Genomic DNA, 19,077 nt, shown 5'->3' with positions numbered 1-19,077 from the left:
CATCATATGCCTTTGAGACAGAAACATTGTTTCTTTTCTATTTCAAAAACTTAAAAGCTGTGCATGGCAGAATACAAGCAAAAGGCTTTTAGTGAACCAAGGTACTTTCTCCAAAAACTGTGGGTACTTGAAATGACCTCATGGACATGAATAATAGCTCCAAGACAACCAGGCGGTTGTAAGTAAGCAGATATTTGCATACCAGTGTACACCAGAAATCGGAATTCAGTTATAGGTCATATCCATAACATCAGACACATATATCCATGATGTGTATGTATATTAAACTTGTCCCCATCCCGCCTGCAGCATCATTATTCACGTTAAATCCTAAGCTTATCCTCAGTAAGTCTTCGTGTTCACAGGTTTTCTAACATGGGGTGTTGCTTCCCATTTCACGGTTAGACGTGGTGTTGCAGTTGGACGCATTCATGTGCTGTGTGTGCACCTTACGGTTAATGTGGTAACAGTGAATATGAAACAAAGCAATGGGCTGGTCTGGCTGGTGCAAATCAATGCGGCTCCACTAACCTTGGCACAGGCTGAAGAGTCTTTTGCAGACAGAGGCGAGCTCCTTGCGCCTGAGCCGCAAGTCGGCTGGCTGTAAGCCAGCCCTAAACAGGGAGCTATTTGGCTGTACGAATGTGGTGCCAAGACTGAGCTTATACAGATGAGCTTTTTCTCAGCAAGGCCTATTGGGCTGGATTTAGTGTCATGCTAAGCATGCTAACATGCGGAACTTGCACCAAACATCTGGTCTGATCTGGCATCCCTGAAATCTGCGGAACTTTCCCGTCATCTTTACTTTTGCCAAATCAAATCCATATTGAGTCAGATTCTCTCTTCATTCAAGCCAATGGGAGTTTTTGAACTGATTTTAGTTCTGATAGGTTTAAAATTCCTTTTTTCTTTGGTCAGCTACACTGCTCCTCTCCCTGCTCTAAGCAGATCGCTTAGCAATACAGCGTTCACCCTTTTCTTAATGATAATGTTAAAAAAAATCAATGGCTCAATTAACAATCAGGAATGGAGCTTCCAGGTAACAAGCACCATGATCAATAACTTATGTTCACTGAAATTAAAAGCACTTGTTAAGTCAAGTGTTAAAAGCTGCACACACTTAGTATGGGAATATCAGTCACGAGCAGTTTGGCAGTTTAACTTGAGAAAATCAGTAAGTACAAAGTTCCCATACTATGTTCCACACCAATGAGTAACTAATGAAGCATAAATATTCACACAAATTCATTTCTGTAATAAATTCTCAAATCCCCTTATACACAGCAGTAGTGCTGAGTTAACACAAGCTTTCACTTTTGTTCTGAGTTACACTTCTGAAATGTGAATCCAAAATGAAGCTGGCAAAACCAAATTCAAAGCTTGCACAAAGGTGGATCCCAGTGGTTTGAAGTGCATAATGGCCTCACTGCTATGAATGACAAAATTTTCCACCAGCATGAAGGGACGAGCTAAGATTTCTTCCAACAAATTTCTCTGAGGTCACCAAAATATCCTCAAATCAGATAAAATGTGTCTATCTTATGGAACAGGTGAAAGCAAGGGTTCACATAGCATAAGTAAGTGATGTTTGAGTCCTTCGAAAGACTTACGAACATACATTGCTATATCAAAATCAAGAAAAGTGTACAGATATAATTCAACTTATCCTGCTATAATACTATATATTCCTACCACATTTTGTAAGATGGCGGTTAAAGGAAAGATTTTTCAAAGGCATAAAGGACAGTGAGATGCTTAACTCTCAGTGGAAGCCTGGGTAAATCAGATGTCTCATTCTCATTTATGCAATCTAAAATCTCCTGCTTAACTTTTATACATCTGCTCTCAATAGAGCTTTTCTTCGAGAAGAGAACATTTAGAGCAATGTCAAAACTGACTCCTACATCAAGCTTGTGACAAAATTCATCTCATGGTCAATAGCCTTGTTTTTAGAGCTCCACTGATAACAGAGATGATTTAGCATCATACTCCTACTCTGGGAATAGCCAAATTGAAGGCTGCTCCTCCGATTATATTGAACTGCTTCTACTCAAAGTAGGGAATATTCACAGGATAATTTATGTTTGTTCAAAAGTTTTAAAAATAAATAAAATAAATGAAAAGAAATATCTGCATGCCTCATTTTGCATATCAAGGACTCTTTCTTATTGCAGTCTGGGTTATATACCGTATCCTTTTCCAAATAGCACAGAAGTCCTGTGTGGCCTGAATTCCTTAAGCAGCCATAGAGAAAACGTGTGTGGTGGGTGGGTGATGGGATGCCAGGATGATTCTCTTCTTTTAATGAGCTGCCCCTTTCTTCAGTGTATTATGATCATATCCTGAGCATTGCTGACTGCACTTTGATGGGTACCTAATCAACGAAATCAATCATCTGAAATTGTGCAGACAGTATTTCATCTCCATCAAAAATCATCTTCCTACAGAGCTCCATTAATCTCTTCATCACTGTTTAACTCAAAAAGAAACTTCTGTTGCAAAAGATATCAGACTTTGGTTTTAAATTATAATTAAAGCTGTGCAGTGTTCGCTTTAAGGAAACAACTAAGGCTGCAGCAAGTATTTGGTTTTCCAGGGCAATTTTCCCATGCAAAATTCACCAGAGCACCTTAGCTACACATGGGAAGAAGATGAGCAACTGATAAATTTGAGGGTAAATAACCCTGTTTGCTAATAGAAGATGACCTTACCCTTTCACCTTGCTCACAAGAGAGCACATTCTCATGCCTCATGACCAACCTGTGATGAGTGAACCAGAAGGCCAGCGCTAACCGCTCCCAGCCGGGCTGGCGGGCAGACCCGCGGCCACGCAGGCAGAGGGGTGGAAAGCTGCCTCTCCATGAGCTGCAGAGAGTTTTTAGGGTAGGGAGCAAAGACTCCTGCTTCTAAAAGCACTTTTATAGCTCCCTCCCCAGCAGGTCCTCACAGCCTCGCCTCAACCCCAAATAACCTTCTGCCTCCACCTCTGTTGCAGAAACACTCCAAGCCCCTCCTGCACCCTATTGCCTTGGCCATTTTGCTCCAAACCCCCTGGTGTCTCATCTTCCCCCCTACCTTCACTTTCCTCACCAGAATCAAGCATACTGCAGAGGACATTTCCCAGTGTGGGTGTAGTGTGAATATAAACAGTGTGAAAATGGCACAGCTGGGCACTAACAATGCATTTATGCTGGCTGGTGTGCTGCTGTTACCACCCTGGAAGGAATGGGGAGACTGTTTTCCCTGAGTACACCCTGGCATGCTTAAATAGAGAAAGTGTTTGGAAAGTATATAGTAAAAGACCCAGAAAACAGCATAGCTAAGGTAAAGACTGGAAAAGCAGCAGGAAACTTGCCAACAGCAGGGGACAAAACCTCTGCTCATGGTTATTGAAATCCAGCATGAATCTGTGCTGCTGCCCAGTGGTCTCTCATCACAGCCACTCTCTCTTTGAACCATACCTAAGTTGTCCTGTATGTCACAGGAAATTATCCAGACAAAGGAACTCCCTCCAAAAATCAAGATCTCTTAACTGACCTAGCTGAGAGAGGTATTTTCTTTTACCCCAAATTAACACTCGCAGAAATGCTGCCTGCTGTGAAGATTTGCTATGGTGTGGGCAACCACCCATGGGACCAGTTCTGACTGCAGTGACTCTGGAAAGACAGTATATCACACAAGAGGAAAAAACAGCCCTGTGAGATGAAGCCAGCAGTGGGTTCAGCAGTCGTTTGCCCTGGGAACAGCACTGATGCTTCCTCCCATGCTCCTGCTAACACAGAAATGAGACTACAGCTGCAGTTATTAACCTGCCCTTCCTGTTTTCAGAAGCATGTGACAATATGTGAGGTGCATGACTCTCCACACTAAATATTTAAAACAAAGTAAAAGGAAGGACCATTGCTGTTTTGGGAAATAGAGAACTGCCTTGAGCAAATCCTTGTTTAGTCTTGTTGATTTGGTCCAACTAGAACTACTCAACTAGGGACAGAAATTAACTCAACCAGGTTCTATATCCAGGGCTATACAGACCAGGGATCACTAGCCCAATCCTTTCTAAGCTTAGAAGTTATCAACCCAAGACCAGGTTTATAAACACTTGGGAACAAACAACAAACTGACTATGTTAATTCTCTACCATCATGATCAACAAAGTTAAGCTACGCACTGCTTTTGTGTATCAAGATAAGGACAGGATCTGCACTTCAGAGCTATCGCACACATGCTAACCTGGACTGACTTTGACAGTATGTTTCGGTAGTCAGCATCTATTCATGTAGATGATAATACTTGCACCAAAACTGTTTGTGCTTTTCCAGATCTGAGAAACCTCCAGGGAGTAAATCTCTCAGATGAGCACTTCTATGGAAGCAAGGGAGACATTATTTCACAGTCAGGTCATTTCAAGTTCCTCCTAATTGTACTTTTGAAAGATTTCTCACAATTGTTTCTGCTTAACTTACAAGGTCTTGGGAAGTTGTGGTTCCCCTCTCTTCCTATCTGTATGGCCCTGGAGAGCAGAAATGTTATTCAGATATTTTATGTATTCATATCCATGTTTCTCCCAGGAAATGCAAGGGAAAGCTAGCAGATTAAATCTGGGCAATACTGGACCTTTCTATGGTCTTTTGTACTGCCTGCCTTTCAAACAGCACATAGTAGACATAATTCCAGTTTTCAAAATCACAGCTGCTTTTTGGGCTTGTCAACACAAGATGGCATATACTTTACACACATCTGACAAGCATGACGGATAGCAGAAAGCAAGTAAGATTTTTTTGTATTAGTTTCATGCTGCCTCCTTTTACAAAAGAGTCTGGCTGGTGTTGTATTATTGGTGCTCTGTTAGAAACTGGATTAACAAAATGCATTTGAAACCCAGGGAAGTCCCAGGCTCAAACAGGTTGCCTTCCCCCACCCCTTTGCAGGACAGTCCCAGGCTGCTAGCACAAAAACCTCCTCCACGTACCCGGAGAGTGAACAAACACCGTTCCTGGCAAACCCCTAATGTCACAGAAACAAATCAGGATGTCAGTGCAGGAAATTGGGACCCAAGTGTAGGAGCCATAAATCTGTCCCATCCTGATTGAATGAGCTGTGCCCTGAAGGATTGCAGGGCGCTGAACGGCTTTTCCTTGTCGACCAGCCAAGGCGGTCTGGGGGGGCAGAGTTATTGAGAGGTGAAGCCCAGTGAAGAAAGGAGATGAAAACTCTGAGTCTGGACCAGACTGAGGAAAGAAATCAAGTAATTGGACAGGGTGGTATATCATGCAATTTGATGTACTTCCAGTTGTTATTTTTGAAGTACGCAAATGTGCTACAGAAAGGTTTACAGAAGGAAAGGAGAACAATTTCCTTTCACTGGCAGAGTTAAGCAGAATTGGCTAAACAGTGAAGTCTCCAGAAAGACGGTGTGGCAAGGCAGCTGGGAGTTAAAACAACAGCTACATTTTTTACTACAGAAGAGGTATTGTTTATTTTAAGCTACTGTTTGGTAACTAATGGTTCACAGAATGACAAAACTGCTTAATAACAAAGAGCTTCTAGGATATCTCCTGAAATATTTAGTGAGGAATGCATGTAGAGAGAGGATATCTGTTCTGGCGTGGGTAGTCAGAACTGATTATTTATTTAGAGAGAAAAGTGGGAAAAGCAATTTGGATCTGTAGGAGAAAATGAGACTTGGGCTTCAAAATCCTTGAATCACTTTTCGAAAATAAGGCTTAAGTATCTATGTCACATAAGGCAAAGACAGACATACTTGTGCAGCCCTGGCATTTCTAAAGCTGTTGCCAACCGCCTGCATGAACACTCCCAGTGTCTTTCAGGGCAAAGTCAGGCATCTTATTTCAAACTTTTTTCTGAAGTGGCTCAACCTAATCCAGTCTGACAATCTGCTATGGTGGCATAGCTAATAGGGGTTGAAAGAAACAGCAGGGGGTTGTAGCGTCTTAAACAAATGCATCTGTTCCCAAACTGAGGGATAGTATTTGCATGTGATATTATTAGTTTGAAAAAATGATCCTACATTCTTACTTTGTGAGGACTACAAATTTTGGGGTTGATATTTTGTGCTATATGCAGCCTGTTTGAGTGATGCTTGGCTATTCGGATTCTTCTTCTTCCACAAGAATATGGAAGAAGAATGCAAGAGATGTTATTCTTACAAACTGGAGGAACTTACTGCTTCGTCCGAAATCTTGTATAAGATTACCGATGTCCAATGGAGAAAATACACAATCTTCACATGTTTTCACAGCAGGGTAGAATATCTGCGCCATGAGCTGAGAAAACAGTTGAGACAGAAAGATTCTTGAACAGCTTCTGTGCAGGTAGGTCAGAGGATGCTTTTTCTGGTCTTGGGAAATCCCCAAGGCTCCGTGTGCTCCAGGTGAGCACAGGTGGCCCCTGGCGCGGCACTGGACAGAGCCAGCCTGTTCACTCCTCAGCGGCTCCCAGCCAGGCTCTGCCAGCACCAGGCTCGCCCCAGAGGGACTGAACCCTTCCTTGCACCCACTGCACGGTACTGGGGCAGGAACAGCACCTGAACCCTGGTAACCTGGGCTCTGCTGCTGGCTCAGCTCACAGAGCAGGTACAGCACTGGGCACCTTCCTGGCTGCCTGGGCAGCGCAGGATGCAATGATCAGCATGATGAAAGAAGAGAAAGATAACGAGGGGGCTGTCAGGAGCGCTTCGGAGCATGGCAAGCTACTATTGTTCAAAATATTCCTAAAAGGAAATATGTCTGGAAGCTCAAACTTGTTTTCACTACAGGTAGTGGGAATTTTTGCTCTTGACTTAACTGAGAAAGGGATGCAGATTTTAGTAAAGCAAAAGGAAAAACCATTTGGCCAAGTATTCAAACTGCTGTGTAATAATCTACTTATATTTAATGGAGAGTGGAACGGTCTGATAAAATACCTCTGAAAGATTATGAAAGTTAAATCAGATTTATTGAGTCTCCGAAAGTGAGACAATTCGTGGAAGCAGCTGAATTTTCACCAGTCCCACTGAAGTTCATGTAAGTTTTTTCCTACCAGCTCACTCTCTCACTGCGTGGCTCCTCCCAGGCATGTCTGCTCTGGAAAATGAATCTGAACAGGGCAACCTTTGGGCTCCCAGGAGCTGAATTTCTCCATTTCCAGAGAGCTCATGAAAGCTCATGAAAGTGCTCTCTGGGAGATACAGTGGATTCAATAGCTGATCAGTTAGCCAAGCAATATTAACAGCATCTCAGAGCCCTTAAACTCAAAAAAAAGCAATGTCTTAATATCTGAAGCTTGTGCACCTCAGAATTTCTAATCTCCTGGACTATTTACCACAGAAAGAAGTTTCTTGGGCTTTCTGGGTAATGCTGGAGAATAGAAAAGCACAGGAACCTGGGACCTTGCTCTCCAAGAAGTGCTGAGACTAAGATGTTATTTGCATGACACATTGATGCCAAGGTCAAGAAGCTTACGCTTAGAGATTAATTGAATAAATAGCAATATTTAACACTCATATGACACTTCACAAACATTCTGTAGTTGCAATATTCTTGTTAGTCTCTGCTTATCAACACCGATTCTTTGTTGTATACTAAATGCATATGTCGTTGAGTTCCAGTTAAAGCCAACAAGCACAGAGCTGCTACTGCTGCCTACTTCAGCAGTTGCACCAGCAGAATGCGTGATAATGCTTTGCTACCAGCGTCTCATGAAGACCTATCTGACAGCACCAATTATTTTCCTAGGTTAAAAATAGTGTATTATCTTTGACCAGTTTACTCAACACAAGCCAATCACTGGACATAATAGTAACATTCTGCAATCAACCCAGTGTTTCATTTTCTGCTCTTAGGTCAGTGAATCTCTTCTCCTCCCCATGTACAGGTACTATGAGGAAATGGAAATTCAGAAAGCAAAAGCCTATGTTTTCAAAGGACAACATGCAGAAGCATCTTTGTGCACAGTTTCTGCCTTGCTCAGGGAAACCGAAGTCTTGTGAAGTACCTGCTAAAGCTTCAACACTCTGAAGGTGCGGTGGGATGAAAGTGTGGTGGACCTGAGCACTACAGCATCTGAAATGAAAAGATGGTGTTCCGTGCTTTGACTGTTTTTTCTGCTTTTACCCTCTTTTCCACACTTCCAACCAAAGATGTGGACATCTATTTCAGACATTCATTTCTAGTTATTTTATTATTAAAAAGACACTGAATGCCATGGATTGTTGTTTACTCTCATACATTTTTAACATAACATATATGCAATTTTCTTGTTTCGAACAGTGGAACAGAAGATTTGAAAGGATGAGTGCATATGCAAGGGAAAAAGAGAACAGGCAGAAAGATCCCTCAAGGCCAAAGGACTCGTCCACTGAGCAAATAGATATTATCTCTGAAAAACAGGCCTTACGCCAAGACATTTTTATGTTACTTTGGCAGAATAAAGGGTTCTCCACACAAAGAATTGGACTCCGGAGAATAAATCCTACAAAAAGGGTGCTGGCAGTTGATGTAACAATGTCTGAAGATCTCCTCCAGCTTTGCAGGAGCTGGATTGAAATGACAGCTGAAGATGCCTACCGAGCTATGGCTTTTCTTTTCTTCTTACCCTGGTGGTGACATCACAGCGAAGGGGCAAAATCGTGTGACAAGCGCTGAGATATCAAAGTAGGAAAAAAGCCTATCTGGTTTTTCATGTCCAAGTTTAAATCCCAGAATAACATTTGGATTTGTCATTTGTTGCTCTTTGACACCAGTGGATATTTTTAGAATTATTTTGTTTAATACAACTATAAAAATGTCCAGGAAAAACACCTGAGTTATTTAACAATTGTCAGAAAACTGCATTTCCTCACTATTGGTCTTGCTTATTCTTTTTAAAAAACAACACACATGTTCTACAAGGTGGCTTTTTCCTCTCCTCTAATTCACTAGTAGCTCAGAATAAATCTCTTCCCTTCAATTAGTTCCAGGACTGAACACACTGATACAGCAGTTTGTTTTGCATTCATTAAAAACAAAAAAGAAAAAAAAAAGTTGGATTAAAGGATTCTGCCATGACTTTTAGAAGCTTCATTCACTGTAAGTACCAAGCAAATCCAAAGTGCTTTTCTGCCTCAACTAACCTCAATTAGCTACTGCTCGATTCTGATATAAATGTATGATGAAGAGAGGAACTGGAAGGTTAAAGTAGACTCAGCCCAACCTGCATACAGCTGCCAATTTGAATGAAATAAAAACCTCCTTCAATATGGAAGTTACAAATAAAATCAACAAAACTGCAAATGTTACTTTGATCTTTTTCTGTCATGATCTAATTATTAAAACATGGGCTCTGATTTCTGCCTTAGTTACATGGATTCATATCAGCAGTAGCACCACTTGTTTTAAATGAAGACCTGAAGCACATCCCATGGTTTCTCCCTGAATCATGCCATGTTCTGTTTGTACGATATGCTGCGACATAAAATTGGAGCAAAGCACCAACTTTTACCATACTGCAGCTTTAAAAGAGATACTAAGCTCCTCAGAGCAGCAGAAAATGTCTATCCGTCACTGCACGGAGCTGTGCCTGAGCTAAGCAGTCCTGCAAGGAAGCAAGACAAACGACCGAGGGTTGGTGTCCATGAAAACACGGCTGTCCCTTGTAATTTGGTAATTTTTTTTCCTTCCTGTCATAGAGCTGCAAGATGAAATGGAGGTTTTGGAATCAACTTTTCTTGGTGGTCACCAATGATATATTCCCTTTTTGGAGGAGCTGAAGTCACTGGGGGCTGCGCATTGAACACAACAAGCACAGTGCAATATATTCCCTGAAAAATCAGGCCCTGAAGATCTCCAGCTGGGAACATAAAGTTGGTTGTTATTTCAGTTTTGGTCTCAGTTCCAAGTACCTCTCTTCCCTGTGCATCATGCCTATGCCACCTACTCCAGTCAGCCTCTTCCAAACATGAGGCTAAAACTAATGGGTGATAACTTGTCTCATCTTCTGTCCAAGCCCCATCTCAGCCCTGGGCTCCGCAAGCACTGGGGATGATCACATCAGATTTAAAAGTTGTTAAGGTTTTAGACATGGTGGCCATTTCCAGTGTGCTTGATCTTAACTATATATCTCAGGATGGTTATATTAATATGTCTCCTTTTCCAGCCACAGCCTTCGTTATATACATATTTTCTTTCTTGTAGAGAACTGTAAGAGCACGTGTGTGTTTGTGGGTGGGAGGGGGCAGTAACAACGTGTGTGCCTGGTTTCCAAGAATTTTCTTTTTTTAAGATTCTGAAGTTCAGCTTTTGGGTTTTAAAAGAACTTTTTTGAGATGTGAAGGGAACTTTTCAATCACTTCACCTTCCTCTTCCTAAAACATCTCCACGTTATTTCTCCTACATAAGAGTCACATCAAAACTTTCCCTGAACCTCTCCAGAGTACTTTACTCAGAAAAGCAACTATCAGATCAGAAAGTACTTCTGTTTATTAGTTCAATCTCCTTCATTAGATTTCCTCTATCGTGTGTTTTCCCACACAAACAGTGATAAAAGAAAAATCTGCTAAAATCCACTGACAGCTGCGGCTGTGATAGACTTTTCCTTAATCCGATTAGCTGCCGCCTCCCTGTTCGCACCAGTTTCCGTAAGCAGTCCCCATATTACACTACAATCTGCTGATTTCATCTGCACTGGCATCAGGCAGCATTCAAAGAAAGTCTGGCCTCATAATAACAGGCTTTGAGAGCTGGGAATCTCCTCTACACATATACGCACAAGCTGCTCTGTCTCAAATTGTAAAAACCTGTGTGATTTAGGAATTCAGCTCTGAATGAATAGGGCATTCCCACAAACAGCCGCCTTAAACCAACCTTACCAAACTATTCTTTGCTTAAGCTTGTTTTTTTCAGCCCTTGCATTGTGATGCTTAAATTTGCTGGGATGGTAAAACTCATCTTTGCTCAGTCTACTGGCTCATGCAAAAAGGTGAAAAACATCTCTTCAGACTGGAGAAAAATAAAGCAGCTTATGTTTGGACGCAGAAAGGTTATTCATGTCTGGCCAGCCTCTCACTTGTGAGAGCTTGTGCTCGCGCTTGCTGCTGCCCGGCAGCCAAAGGGAAGCCCCGTGTGCCGCTCCGCGATGGGAGGGAGCCAGCAAAAGGAAACGCAGGTTTCAGTTCCTTCATCACTCACACCGAGTCACAGCTATATTTTGGGGGAAGAGGTCTTCAAATAGTTGAGAAAGGTGCTTGAAGAGACCTTGACTTCAAGTAGACTAGGTGACTTTGTCAAGAAGTCTAAGTTTAGATAGAAATTATAGATTTAAGATGACTCTTGGAAGAATTCTGCTCTTCTTGCCACAATCACTTTTTCCTTCTGGCCTTGGGCTAAAATTCACAAAGGTAGCCCCCCAAGAGCAATGCTACTTAATTTTCTTTCACTTCCTACCAAAACTGCAAGCAACATTATTTTTTTTTTTTTTAATCTTAGTGTCCAAAAAAGGGAAAGAAAATGGTGGAGCACCAAGTCACAAAGGGATTTCTGGAAGAGACATAGAAATTAGGGCCCCTAATACAATATAAAGGCTGCAGGATGCTGGTTGCACGGTTAGAAAAGAGGCAACAGGATCATTCCAGTGAGAAGACAAAGCAGTCATTGTTCTCGAATGCATAACAAAGATTTTTCATTCTGTATGCGCTCCGATCTCTGAGCACGTGGCTTCCTTCTGAATACGAGGAGCATCCCCTGTCTGCACCTTTGCAAAAGATGCAAAAGTAGTTTTGCCAATGATTCTCAGATTACAGCATTTGCCTTTAATCTGGTTGGGTGTTTTAACAAAAAACAAACAAACAAACAAAAATCCCCAAAATCAAACAAAAAACACAACCAAAGAACCAGAACACCAAACCCCAAACCTAAACCTACTTAAACTTCAGGACTCTAGGCTTATGAACACCTTTGGTTCTGACAGTCTGGGTTTTTGAATTTTTTCCAAAATTGTCAGATGGAAAGCTCCATTGAAGATGTTCTACATTGTTTAATTACAATGCAAGTAACAATGTTAAGTAGGTAATTGTCATCATGATATACTGACCATGGGCAACAACTTAGCACTTTGCTGCTGAACACCTGATCAGCCCGGGAATTCAGGTCTGGCAGTATGAAACTTGCTATTTAAAATGTCAGTTGCAGAAGAAGAATAAGCATTAGAGCAAGATGGTACAACTGTACTCAGAGGAACATTCAACCTTAATGGTTTCCTCTTCACCTTTTCCCACTACTTCCAAAGCAGACCACAGATCTAAAGAGATTACAAACCTCAAAATTCAGGTCCAAGTATTATCTCCTATCAAACAGGACGGTTTAACACTGTCAGCATTTTCCTTGTCCTAGTTTTTTTTTGCAGATGCAGAATTTCAGCACAATTGATAACTTAATGATTTTATTTCTGATGAAAGGCAAACTACAGCAGAAAATGCCCCTACTAAAGTTTTTCCAGCTTGGTCCTAGCTAGCAGCTGAAGAGCCTTACAATAAATATATAATGAGGCCGAAATCTCTTGCTTTATACATAGCAGTAGGTAGGAAAATGTGTATAATGTACAAATATAACTCACTAAAAAACTTTTCATAAATGTAGAATAATAACCAGATTTAGACTTGAGCTCAGGATCTGAACAAAGTCATTGAAATAACACCAAATCTGTTGCACTGGAGTTGCTGTGAAGACAAAAAAACCTGGGTACTTATTCCTCATGGTGGCACGGAAAACAGATGAGAGAAAACCAGAAATAAAAAAATACACGATTACAAAAAATAGGCACTAAAATGACGTGTTGCACTGACAATAGAAGGTTTCAAAATCCTTTCTTACCTTTTTAATTCCATAAAACAAATTTCTATTTGAGAAATGAGATTCTCTGAACAATCCAAACAAGTCTTTCACTGTAGAAATGATTATTATCCTATTTAAATGAAAGACCTGTGTTTCTGTAGTAATTATCATACCATATCCCTAATTAATTATTACTCAAAATATCTGTTAAAATTCTTGCCAGCCATTTAGAAACAGGCACAAATTATTCCCTTTGATCAGACTTGCATTGCTAAAGGCACATTAAAAATAGAGAGAGAGTCTGGAAAAGCCTTACAAAATTGTCCATAAAGCCAGAATTATGTTAACTACTGCAGCAGCCCTTACTCTGCATATTCAGAATTCAATTGCATGTGAAGAGAATTGCTCTCTTTGGACAAGAGGTCAATCCACACCCCCAACATTAACTTGTTTACAGTTTAAAAGAAAACAATTGCCCTCTAATTTGAATACATGATGAAAGAAAATAAGGACAAAAAAACCCCACAACACTTTTGTGAGCTTCCAATCACATTGCAGTTAAATAGATGAGACCAACTGCACAGATTCTGAGAGGCTGAATACGACCTCTGGATGTTTAGCACACAGCCAAGCGGTTAATGAAGAGAAAAACCTGGCCAGAGAGAGGGATGCTAAGCTCAAAGTCCTGTGAAAAACTCTATGGATCTCTAATTCCCATGAACAGAATCTCATTTTTTAAATGATTCCTGTGAAAGACCCATGCCACCAAAGACAGACACTTGTCACAATTCAGATTTGTGACGCTCCTGGACTCCATCTTCAAATCTCTGATATTTCTTTCACTAAACCTTCCCTAGAGTTGCCATTTCTATGTCAGAGTCCTCATTCTAAGACAAAATGAGGGTAATCTCTGCACGTGTTTTCATTAGAGCTTTGAAACCAGTTTTAAAACATGCTAAATAAACAAATGTAGTAGGTACAGTGTAAAAACTCAGAGTCATCAACCTATGACCAATATGGCACCCTTTTTATGCAATTATATTTTACCCATTTCCAGATAGTCACAGGCAAGTTATTAAATTATTTTTGGTATTCTTTTAAGCGAGCACGAGTAGACCACATTATAACAGGATATATGCTAAGAATGTAGGTGTGTCAGAGAGCAATTGTATCTACCTGGGTCAAAATCATTTCAGTTCAGAAATTATAGAAAAGGCTGAGGCACTGGAGATGCTTTCCTGCCTCTGAATGACACAGCTCATGGAAATCCAGGAAACTATGCTCTAAACCATATGTCATCCTAATCACAAGAAAAAAGCCCAAGTATTTTATCTTTATATGCCACAGTTCCTCATAAATACCCTCACAGTTTCTCACAGAACCATAGATTACATAACAATAAAAAAACCCCAAAAGTACAGAATACTGAGCCATGATGTAACCCCTTGTTCATTTGTTAGGTCTTCAGATTTAAAAATAACAACAAATACCTAATAAAAAAAATAACACCACCAAAAAAAACCACCCCAAAACACAGAAACCAAATATACAACCAAAGAAAATATAATTTACGGAAAATTCCAGTGAGATTCAATACATGCAAGAAATTTCATTCCTATAGTTTATTAGGCCAACTATTGAACTCAGCAGAAAGAACTCTGCTTTGTATCTAGATCAACACCTCAAAGCCAGGACACCTCTGGGGCTGTCTGGAGGTCCTGTTCAATTATGCAGATTTTTCAGGCTCTGTGACTGGCTCTGTGCTCACACTGCACAGCATGGCTGCAATGGACAGATCCCTATTTTAAGCCCAGAAAGATGTTAACACACACAAAAAAATAAATAATCAGCTGCTGAAAAAAGTGGTTGAGAGCCTGAACTGTTAAAATAGCTAAGTTCAAATTTTAGCAGGAATATTTTCCTCTAACAACAGTTAGATTGCAATCATGAATAACGCATAATAGTGAGATTTCTTTCAATACAGTCGTGCACATGAATCAATCTAGAAGAATGTAGGACTGCTCTAAACAAAGCCCAACAAAAAACCTCACCCCAAACCTGACAGAAATTAAGGGGCTTCTCTCCCCGTGCCCCCAATATTTAACATGTGATGCTAATGGGAGTTTTGTGCACTTCAGGAAAAGCATAAAAAGTAATTCCCATATGCTGCATTTGCCACAGGGAATTTGTTGCATTCACTGATGTTAAATTAGGCCATTGTGTACACACTTTAGAAACAGAGTCAGGCCATAAAAACTCCTACATGTTATTACTTGAACATTCATTCCTCAGATTGTCTCTTTGCTGATATTAAAGTCTGAATGTTGTTCATCAGAGAGTGACTGATAATAAAGAAGTGATTGACAAACTTATTACTCAGTTTTAAAAACAAGTTCTCCCAATTCAAAAGATTCTTCTCAAGTCCAGGGAGACGCGGCTTGTTCTTTGTAGCAGAAGGCTGTAATTGGAAAAAATATACACAGAGGAAAAAAAAAAAGGCTTGGTTTGCACTTAAACTGTGTAAATAACCAGGTACATGGTTCTGACGTGACAGTATCTAGCACGGTTTAGGGAGAGCAGTACAAGCCAGGTGTGGGACCTGGGGGGACACCGCAGCTTCTTGTCCTTACTTCACCACCGCTCTGCCAAGCCTGAGCAAGTGGGGTCACCTTGTGGTGCTCTCATTGGAGCTGCTGTTATGTTAAAGTCAAATAGGTACAACAGCACTGACGCCCCTGACTTGTCACCCAGGGGTTCATAACCCCCTGTGCCTTCATAAGCCTTCCAGCCAACGGTGTGGACACGATTACACATCCATTTAAACGCACTGTGAATCCCAACTATTGACAAAATCAATGAGCCCACTCTTCCCTCCCAGGCCTCTGCTCGCCCCAGCTCCTGCTTCACTGCCAGCAGACGTGGAGCTGGATGAGCTCCCTTGGCCCATTCCGCTGGTGTTGGGTGAACACAAGTGATGGCTGGAACGACTAAGCATGAGGACACGATGGGATCAGCACGGGTTCATGCCAGACTAATGTAACTTTCTACCCATGGCTCAGGGGGCACTTTGCACTATAACCAAGATGACCTTGCAGCGAGCTGCTACTGAACGGGGCATCTTTGCCACATCGAGGCCTCTCCTGGTCGCATTTTTCCTTCTTTGGGTGAGGACTGGACCAAGCTGTCAGAAAACTATTCCCTACTTCCAGCATGTTTATTCTGCTGCCTGTTTAGCTCTCAGACCCTCTTTTTTGCAAGGTCAGACAAGCAGCAGCAGTGCTGTCACCGAGGAAGCAGCAGGAGCAGGGAAGCAGCTGCATGAGCTGTAGCATCAGCCATGCCTTGTTTGTAGGAGCAGTCCCGCAGCTCCGACTGCAGGGCTGTAAATAATCCTTCAGTGCCGAGGGCCTAATTGAAGACTGCTTTTTGATTCATTGGGCTCCAAATTAAGGTCAGACTTGCTCATTTTTTACTTTCAATGAACTTTTTGCCTCAGGTACCAAGCAACAAACACACCAGATTTCAAGCACGTGGACTAAACTTCAGCAGCTGCTTCTCTTAAGCACCAGCCTCTGTCGCAACAAGGTCTGTGAGATCCAGAGGATGAAGAGTCCTGCTTGGCACGATCTGCAGCCTCAAAGTGAAGCATGTGCATAAGCGTTTGCAAAAACATGGATGAACAAAGGCTTCAGGTCTCCTGACCTTGGGATATTTTGCTGAAGTTTGCCTCTTAATAATGGTAGACACTTGAAAGCAAAACCAGATGAAAACAAAAACTTATTAGGAGTTGTGCTATGAGATAATGCCAGCTGGTTTCATGAGCTTGGCTCTATGTTTTTATTCAAAATAACTGAACAAATAATCTTTCTCAAGTCTCTTCCCCACCTCCCGTTTTCTTTTAATCCTGGGCCAAGACAAAATTCCCTGTGAGCCTTGTACTGCTACCCTTCAATTTCTGTCAGCACGGTTTACCATCAGCCTGAAATCCTTGGTCATGAACTTACTCACCAGTACCTGAAGCAGCTGTTATTTTTTTCTAGTTGACCTTTTAAACTATCAAAGCTCATTTTTTAGTCAGGGTCATCTTTCCTCTGCTTCCACCTCCCTTATCTCTTTCTCTCCCTCACCTAATACTCACATGTGAGCTTAGAAGCTTTATTTGGCTTACCCTCTTGGACTCATCTGTCTTTAAAAAACAGTAAACGTTTTGTTATTTAACATAAACCATAACATTTCTGTATCTATTTGTGTACTTATCGAATTGCGTTTTATCTTTATTTTGGATGCTAATTCACATCTTGGTACCTGGCTGCTTAGCAAGAAGTGAATCCATTTTTATTTCTGTTTGCTGAGGAATTGGAAGGAGTGTTGCCAGCGGCGTTTGAACAGTACCTAGCTGTATACATATACAAAATTACAGAGGACCTTATATTTCCTCAGAGTACATGAAAATAAAATCTATTTCTAGGAAAGTCGTAGGCTATAACAATGTAATGCTGTTTAAGACTCCAAAATCATAGCTACATCTCAGCAGCATACTCCAGATTTTATTTGGATGAAGAAGAGTCAGGCTAGTGCAATGGTACAAAGTAGTTTTTAGTCACTACAGGTTATGGTGGGAACCGGATTTCTGACAATTCCACTACCAGTGCATTTACCCCAGAATGGTTGGAAAAATCAGTACTGATGAGTACATTCTTTCAAAATGGATTAAATAAAATAATCACATAATTTGAAAGAAGTAGAGCATGTTACTTTTCTTACTCAGAAAGGGGCAACAGTAGTGGGTGTTCGTCCTGAACCCTTATCCAACGTCTGACTTGCCTTTAGAGGGTTACTCACAGTAATAAAAAATCCTGGAATTCAGGTACACAATGGAGATATTTCCAGATAGTTCAATGACATTCAAAATAAGTGGAAAAATATGCATATTGATTTCCTGTTTTGGCAGCATTAAGATGTATTTACTCTTGATGTTGCAGTGACCTCTAGTTTGTCTTGGTCAAAACATACCTCAATGGTTGATAAACCTTAATATTCACCTCCATGAGAGTCAATATCCACTTTATAATATAAAAGCTATCCCACGGGACAAACATTAATATTGTTGAATAGCTTCAGTCACTCACTTCTTTTTTCTCTTAATGTGAAAAAGGACTGAGTGTGAACAGTTGGCAAAATCGAGGGGAAGGAAAAAAGGCAATGAATTCTGACAAACTAAAGAATGTGGAAAATGTGCCATTGACCTTTCTCTAAAAGGACTCTAGATGAAATAATCATCTAGATTTGTGTATTAGAGAAGAGTCAGGCTGGTTTTTACAGGATAACCTCAAATTCGCCCTTGTGGAAGAACACCTGCAACTAAAAACTCAAGGTAAAACTTGTCTGTTTTTAACTGACTGTCTCCTGTGATGCTCTCCCCAAGACACCAAGAGCTGGAATGGGCTGGTGAGTTTCTGGTGCTAGTGTTCACTCTTGTCTGACCACAAAGCTCTGAAAAACTGATTCTGGCTACCACGATCTAGAATTACCAGTGCATGCTAAGGAGCTTCCTACCAAGACAACCACAGATCAGATTAAAAATTACAAGTTTGTCATCACATTTCTCTTTTAGCCACTCAGGCTGGCTGCTCTATCACTGAGGGCACCTTAGGCCCTCCAGGCTGTGTTCATTCCTATAAAGGAGCTTAACTGAGGGACAAAATAAGCTTCCTCATAATCAAGAAGAAGTGTGGGGCACCAGTTTTGAATGACTGCTATTGCCATTAAAATGTCAGGGTTTTTTTCAATGTTTACAATAGAAACATTTGGGGATTGGTCAGTCCCTTCTCATACTTTATTTACTCAGGCAGCAGCTACTCCGAGATGATTTTTTTTTCCCCAGCAACTGTTGCCTGTCTCAGCGTGCAATGAACTGGTACTAAGCCAGGTTCACACACAAGTGTGTGTTATGTATCTTTTAAGCTGAGGAGAGTTGTCAGTGCAACTAAAGTTTCTGACGAGCAATTCCTGTCTTTCGAATCCTCTGGTGGGAAGACGTCCCCTGCAGCTGCAACAGCATCTCCAGCCCAGGAAGGACCTACTGCAGGAACATGGACAAGGGGAAAATGCGCTCGGGTGTCCAACAGATCTTCAGTTGGAAGAAGAGCTCTGTAGCTATCAGGAGATTATTTCTGTTAGGAGAGATCTAACATACATTGGGAACTGGACCAATGAAAAGCTATGTATATCCTCCTGCGGATCTCCCTGCATAAATGTAAACTGCTGTCTTTAT

The sequence above is a fragment of the Patagioenas fasciata genome, chromosome 15 (genome assembly GCF_037038585.1).
Source record: "Patagioenas fasciata isolate bPatFas1 chromosome 15, bPatFas1.hap1, whole genome shotgun sequence".
NCBI lineage: Eukaryota > Metazoa > Chordata > Aves > Columbiformes > Columbidae > Patagioenas > Patagioenas fasciata.
The sequence above is the reverse complement of the archived record's forward strand: the minus strand, read 5'-3'. Positions refer to the sequence as shown.